The 7,500-nt window shown below is 44.5% G+C and overlaps 1 protein-coding gene and 1 long non-coding RNA gene across 2 annotated transcripts in view; both read right to left on the bottom strand.

The window, feature by feature from the left end:
* LOC308677644 overlaps window positions 1-7,500 on the bottom strand; it is a 792,073-nt gene that overhangs the window by 48,065 nt on the left and 736,508 nt on the right. The window lies entirely within an intron of this gene.
* Window positions 3,215-7,500, bottom strand: part of JMJD4 (jumonji domain containing 4) — a 178,480-nt gene continuing 174,194 nt past the window's right edge. The window contains exon 8 of the transcript XR_014028538.1: window positions 3,215-3,293. The gene's annotated coding sequence lies outside the window, so the exon portion shown is untranslated. The remainder of the gene's footprint in view (window positions 3,294-7,500) is intronic.

Here is a 7,500-nt window from a genome sequence, read left to right as displayed (position 1 = left end):
GGGGAATGCAATTTTGAATTCATCAGGAACTGAGCTCAGCCATAGGGAGCTTTGATTAATCCTTTGGCAAAGCTGAATTGTTTTGTAGAAAGAATGTCTGAATTTCTGATTTTGCTTCTCCACAAAGTGACATTCGGAGTTTTCCAATTCCCACTGCCCACCTCTGACCTTGTTCCTCTCCCTGCTGTATCATTGCTTTAAAGGTGAGTTTAGTTTGGATGACAACAACAACAACAATAACAATAACGTTGGAAGGGACCTTGGAGGTCATCTAGTCCAACCCCCTGCTCAGGCAGGAAACCCTCTACCATTTCGGACAAAATGGCTGTCCATTCTCTTCTTAAAAGACTTCCAGTGTTGGAACATTCACAACTTCTGGAGGGAAGGAGTTCCACTGGTTAATTGTTCTGACTGTCAGGAAGTTTCTCCTTAGTTCTAGGTTGCTTCTCTCCTTGATGAGTTTCCATCCATTGTTTCTTGTCCTGCCTTCAGGCGCTTTGGAGAATAGCTTGACTCCCTCTTCTTTGGGGCAGCCCCTGAGATATTGGAAGACTGCTATCCTGTCACCCCTTGTCCTTTTTTTCATTAAACTGGACACCCCCAATTCCAGCAGCCGTTCCTTATATGTTTTAGCCTCCAGCCCCCTGATCATCTTTGTTGCTCTTCTCTGCCCTCTTTCTAGAGTCTCAACATCTTTTTTTACATTGTGGTGATCAAAACTGGATGCAGTTATTCCAAGTGTGGCCTTACCAAGGCCTTGTAAAGTGGTATTAGTACTTCACCTGATCTTGATTCCGTCCCTCTGTTAATGCAGCCTAGCACTGTGTTGGCTTTTTTGGCAGCTGCAGCACACGGCTGGCTCATATTTAAGTGATTGTCCACTAGGACTCCAAGATCCCTGTACTACTATTGAGCAAGGTACCCCCTATACTATACCTGTGCATTTGGTTTTTCCTGCCTAAATGTAGAACCTTACTTTTTTCACCATTGAATTTCATTTTGTTAGATAGCACCCAGTGTTCGAGTCTGTCCAGATCCTCCTGTATCTTAAGCCTGTAACTTCTGGAGAGTTGGCTATTCCTGCCAGCTGGGTGTCGTCTGCAAATTTGATGAGTTCCTCATCTATCCCCTCGTCCAAATCGTTGATGAAGATGTTGAAGAGCACTGGGCCTTCTGTGATTTATATCACAGAAGCACACAAAGGAGACAAGGGAGGAAACCTGCACAGCAAACCAGGTCTTGTGACTATGAATTGTGTTCCTTTTTCCTTCATTCGCCTCTGTCCAGGCAACCCAGAGCAATGGATGAGAAAAATCTGCAGTCTGTTCCTGGCATTGCCATTTTGCTGACCTCAAGGAAGACCAGCTCTCCAAAGTGATTAGAGAGTTGCCCTCATTTACAAGACACTCGCATCTGCTTGTCTGTTTGTAACCTTCAGCTGAGCAAAACGGTGCCTCATAAGGCAACGGGTTGTTTTTTCCCCCCCAACCAACATATCTCAAATGGAATAACTTACAGAATGCATCCAAAATCCAGGATCCCTGACTCCTATGGGATTGAAATTTGCCAAATTTGTGGCCATAGTCAGCTGCGTGACCATGTTTTCCAAGTTACCCTACCAGCCTCCCACAAGGAAAGTCATTGGGGAAGCTGGCAGGAAATCGGACGTCCCTTCCGCTTCTGCCAATATGTGTGGATTTCAATTCCCAGAGCTCCCTTACTAGGATGTACGGAGCTCAACATCTGGATGGAGAATTCTGGGAGTTGAAGTCCGCTTATCTAAACATTGATGAGTTGAAAAATTCTGTTTTAGATCTTGTTCTAGGTCTTTCTTTTCATCTTCTTTCTGGAAGCTTTCCTGGTGAGACATTCACGCCAAGTCATTCTCTAGTTCCTGGGTAAATCCTGCTACCGTTTTACTATTATAACCCCAGTGTGTCCAGCTGGCTGACAAAGATGTATTTATTTTAACGTCTTTCCAGCCTTAACTTTTACAGGAACTCAGCGGCTGCAAAACCACAGACGACGGCTTTTTTTCTCCTTACAAAAATAATATCTCTTCATTTTCTTTTTTTTAAATGTTAGAAGAGTGGAGAGTTGACTCCCCTCCAAGTTTCCCAGCAAAATGCAATTCGAATCTTTGCAGAAAAATGTCCGTGTTTGCTTAGGGCGAGTGATGCCAAATATTCTTTTAGTCAAACAATTCAATTTCTGGGTAAAGTCTTCAGGTTTTTGTGTGATTACAACGAAGAAATGAATCAAAGGATCGTCATGTTTACTCTGTTTACCCCCCCCTCCCTCCCCCCCGCCTGCCTGTCTGACACATACTAGCTATCCTAAAACTAACCTCAGATTCAAAGTCCCAGCCAATAATTGTGGCTAAATTACAGTGGGGAAGTGGAGTCGACCCCAATTGAGGATGAGGGATTGCAACACAACGCTTGCTGGAAAAAAAGGAATGAGTTTTGTCACTTTGCTGTAAACATGGGTAAGAAACTGGTGAAGTTTTGGCTTGAATTGTAGGAAATTTAGTTATTCTTTCTCCTGTGTGTCTGGCTGAATCATCCCAGCCTTTTACCGTTCTTTCGCACTGTGGAAAACATCTTATTTTTTGTGCGTCTTTGTGTAAATCTTGAAAGATGGTTTGGAATTGGTCTAATTGGCTGCCCTCAGCTGGAGTTTGTGAAAAGAAAGAGACACCTACAGATAGTCCTCAGCTTATGACTAATGGTTTAATAACTTATTCAAAATTACAGAGGGCCTTAGAAAGGCTGCTTCAGAGCCCATAATGCACTGCTGGCCTCTGTAATGGACTTACAATCATTTCTTTAGTGTGTGTTCGAAGTTACGACGACACTGAAAAAAAATGACTTAGGACCGTTTTTCACACACTTACGACCGTTGCACCATCCTCACGTGATCAAAATCCAGACGCTTGGCAACTGACTCGTATTTACGACGGTTGCGGTATCCCCGGGTCACGTGATCCCCTTTTGTGACCTTCTGACAAGCAAAGTCAATGGGGAAGCCAGATTTGCTTAAGAACCGTGTGACTAAATTAACAACGGCAGTGATTCACTTTTAACAACGGTGGCAGGAATGGTTGTCAAATGGGGCCAAACTCAGTTAACAAGCTCCTCTCCTTCCTCCTCCTCCTCCCCCCCTCTTTCTTCTTCTCATTCCTCCTCCTCCTCCTCCTCCCTTCTAGCCCTGATGACGTTCCCTAGTTGGGTCATGAAACGTCTGCAAGGAAACCACCCAGCTCAGAGGGCACCAAGGACCCCACAGTCCTCCTCCTCCTCCTCCTCCTCCTCCTCCTCCTCCTCCTCCCTTCTAGCCCTGATGACGTTCCCTAGTTGGGTCATGAAACGTCTGCAAGGAAACCACCCAGCTCGGAGAGTACCAAGGACCCCACAGACGTCTTCTTCTTCTTCTTCTTCTTCTTCTTCTTCTTCTTCTTCTTCTTCTTCTTCTTCTTCTTCTTCTTCTTCTTCTTCTTCTTCTTCTTCTTCTTCTTCTTCTTCTTCCTCCTCCTCCTCCTCCTCCTCCTCCTCCTCCTCCTCCCCCCTTACAGCACTGATGATGTTCCCTATTTGGGTCATGAAACGTCTGCAAGGAAACCACCCAGCTCGGAGAGTACCAAGGACCCCACAGACGTCTTCTTCTTCTTCTTCTTCTTCTTCTTCTTCTTCTTCTTCTTCTTCTTCTTCTTCTTCTTCTTCTTCTTCTTCTTCTTCTTCTTCTTCTTCTTCTTCCTCCTCCTCCTCCTCCTCCTCCTCCTCCCCCCTTACAGCACTGATGATGTTCCCTATTTGGGTCATGAAACGTCTTCAAGGAAACCCCCCCCAGCTCAGAGAGCACCAAGGACCCCACAATCCTTTTCCTCTCCTCCTCCTCCTCCTCCTCCTCCTCCTCCTCCTCCTCCTCCTCCTCCTCCTCTTCTCCTCCTTCTCCTCCTCCTCCTCCTCCTCTTCTTCTCCTCCTCCTTCTCCTTCTTCTTCTTCTCCTCCTCCACATCCTCCTCCTACCCCCCTCCTCCTCCTCCTCCTCTCTGCAAATGTCCCTTCCTTCTAGCACTGATGATATTACCTACTTGGGTAATGAAACATCTGCAAGAATGCCCCAAAGCTCAGAAATGACCCCATTGCCTTCCTCCTCCTCCTCCTCCGCCTCCTCCTCCTCCTCCTCCTCCCCCCTTGCACATCCCATTCTCTCTGTCAGTCTTAGCTTGTTAGCTACCCAAAGCATGATGGAAAAAGAAAGATGTGTATATAAAATAAATAAGAACTGAATGCCAGGAGCATCCAGATTAATTCTGATCTGATTTGGATCCCCTGCTGAACTTGACACATTATCTCAGTCTGATTCATTGGCTCCAAAAGAGCCAGGCATGCCGGCTTGTGGCTGCCCACAATCGGATTCAAAGGCTTAATTCAGATTAATTCCGTGCTGAGGAGTCCATTCAACTGTTCTTAAAATAACAGTCTCTAAATAGAAGGTTTTGAATTTTTTTACCTTACTTATTGTTTTACCCTGCTAACTACTTTGTCATTAACAGAGAGATGACAAGTTAATAATCTGCAAATACAATTAGCTATTTAAAAATTTGAAGGAGGGCGTTTTCGCAAAGGGTGGGAAGTTTACATCATTGTAATATATCTATCAGAACAAACAGTCCTCCACTTATGACAACAATTAAGCCCAAAATTTCTTTGTTAAGTTTTGCCCCATTTGATTACCTTTCTCGCCAAGGTCGGTAAGTGAATCACTGCGGTTGTTAAGTTAGACACCTGGTTGCTAAGTGAATCTAGCTTCCCCCATTGACTTTGCTTGTCAGAAGGCCACAAAAGGGGATCACGTCATAACTACGAGTCAGTTGCCAAGTGTCTGAATTTTGATCTCATGACTATGGGGATGCTGCAAGTCTACCTGTAGAAATAAATCTGTGCACCTACGTAATGTTTAGGTCTGCTGCTGGTTAGAGTGACCGGGCTGGCAGCCGTTCCCAACACCAATCAAAAAAGGAATGCCACAACATCGCAAATTGACAACAGCCCTCCTTCGAGCAGGGAAACGACATCACAGAAGGAAAATCTGGGCACGTGTCCCAAACACGCTCCCTCTCTTGGCCCTGAGAAATTCCGGGAAAGCAAATCTGTAATTGTTTAGGTAGGGCTCACGTCTCCGACAACAATGCACACAACTGCACACCCGGGCCCTTCGCCGACTTCTAGGAACAAGTGTTATTTAAGTTCCAACCTAGGGACCGTCCCACCCCCCCACCCCAATTTCTCTACAGGTGGTCCTCGACTTACAACAGTTCAAAGTTACAACAGCGCTGGGGAAAAAGTGACATTTTTCAAGCAGCATCCCCCGGGGTCACGTGATCGAAATTTGGATGCTTGGCAACTGACTTGTATCTATGACGGTTGCAGTGTGTAGCTGATCTCTTTTTGTGATCTTCTGAGAAGCAGTGGAGAAGCAGTGATTCACTTAACATCTGTGGCAAAAAGAGGTGACTCCTTTCTCTCTCTCTGTCTCTCTCTTCTTTCTTTCTTTCTTTCTTTCTTTCTTTCTTTCTTTCTTTCTTTCTTTCTTTCTTTCTTTCTTTCTTTCTTTTTTTCTTTTTCTTTCTCTTATTTCTCCTGCTTTCTTTCTTTCTCTCTCCTTCCTTCCTCCCTCCCTCCTTCCTTCTCTTTCTTTCTTTTTCTTTCTTTTTTCTCTCTTTCTTTCTTTTTAATTCTCCTGCTTTCTTTCTTTCTTTTCCTTCCTTTCTTTCTTTTCCTTCCTTCCTTCCTTTCTCCTCTTTTTTCTTTTTCTTTCTCTCTCTCTGTCTCCTTCTCTCTCTCTCTCTCTCTCACACACACACACACACACACACTACACAGGTGGTCCTCAACTTATTACCATTCATTCAGTGATGGTTCAAAGTTATAATAGTACTGAAAAAAGTGACTTATGACCATTTTTCACACTTACGACCATCTGCAGGGTCATGTGATCAAAATTTGGGCATTTGCCAACTGATGGTCCCGGCATCATGTGATCCCCTTTTATGACCTCCTGACAAGCAGAGTCAAGAGGGAAGCCATATTTACTTAACAACCGTGTGACTCACTTAACAACCACAATGATTCACTTAACAACACTGGCATGAAGTCCCTGCAGATTTAACTCCGCTAGTTGTTGCTGACTATGGGGGTGGAGGTGCTCATCTCCATTTCAAGGGCCTTTGAACCAGCAACTGCGGCAAGAAAGGTCGTAAAATGGGGCAAGGTCTCACTCAGTGATGAAAATTTTGGGCTCAATTGGCATCGTAAGTCGGGGACTACATGTATTTGGGACTTGAGAAGGGGACGTTTTATGGGTAATAGTAGCTTCATGGACCAGTTTTCTCTGGGTTTCCTCTTTCCAATTTCCTTGTGTGTTCAGACTGAAACATCTGGAGATGTTCTCCTCAAAGACAGAGGAGGAGCTGATGGCAAGGAGACGTAAACGCAGGACTCCTTCCGATGAAAATGAGGTTTTTCCTCTTATTTTCTTTCTCCTTCATCTCCCTTTGGTCTCATTCGAAGAATTATGGGATGCAAAATCTGAAGGGAACAAACAACCCCTCCTTATTTCAGAGGAGAAGACTTGCCAGCCAGGGTGACAAGGGATCTCTAGAGATTGAGACACTAGTTGAACAATAAAATGCACATGGCTGGACTGATGAAAGTAGTAATTGCTGCAACTTTAGGAGCACAAAAGGGGGTGTGTGTTGTGTAATTGTAGAGGATTTCAAAAATCGTGCTCGTTTTATGACAGCAATAAATGGCCACATTTGGCAACAAGAGTTCTATTTGGGACATTTATTTGCTTATTTGTATCCTGCCTTTATTATTTTTTACAAATAACTCACGAACATGTCTAATATTTCCTTCCTCATCTGCTTTTCCCCACAAAAACTACCCTGTGAGGTTGGCTGGGCTGAGAGAGAGGAACAGGCCCAAAATCACCCAGTTGTCTTTCATGCCTAAGGCGGGACTAGAACTCACCGTCTCCTGGTGATTGGCTCAAACTCATTCAGTCAGCTTTCATGGCTAAGACGGGACTAGAATTCACCGTCTCCCACTTTTAGCCTGGTGTCTTAACCCGTAGGCCAAACGTATTATGAGAAGACCCTCTGGAGAAGTTCATAATACTGGGGAAGGGGGAAGAAAAGAGCAGAAGACCAGAAGAAAAGGGAGACATACAGGTAGTCCTCACCTTATGTCTGCAATTGGGATCAGAATTTCTGTTACTTAAGTGACTCATGGCCGATTTTGTGACCTTTCCCCCCCCACGGTTGTTAAGCGAATCACTGCAGTTGTTAAGTGAATCACATGGTTCAAAGACCACAAGGATGTCATGGGAGGGCAGGTTAGACCGGAAAAACAAAACGTATTCTGGAATAGAAGAAAGAGAAGAAAATGTCCCAGATGTCAATAAATTGAATTAACTTGAAAGGCTTTGTTGACC

The sequence above is a fragment of the Vipera berus genome (assembly GCF_964194415.1).
Source record: "Vipera berus genome assembly, chromosome: Z".
Classification (NCBI taxonomy): domain Eukaryota; kingdom Metazoa; phylum Chordata; class Lepidosauria; order Squamata; family Viperidae; genus Vipera; species Vipera berus.
Note: the sequence above shows the minus strand (reverse complement) of the source record. Positions and strands in the feature narration are given on the sequence as shown.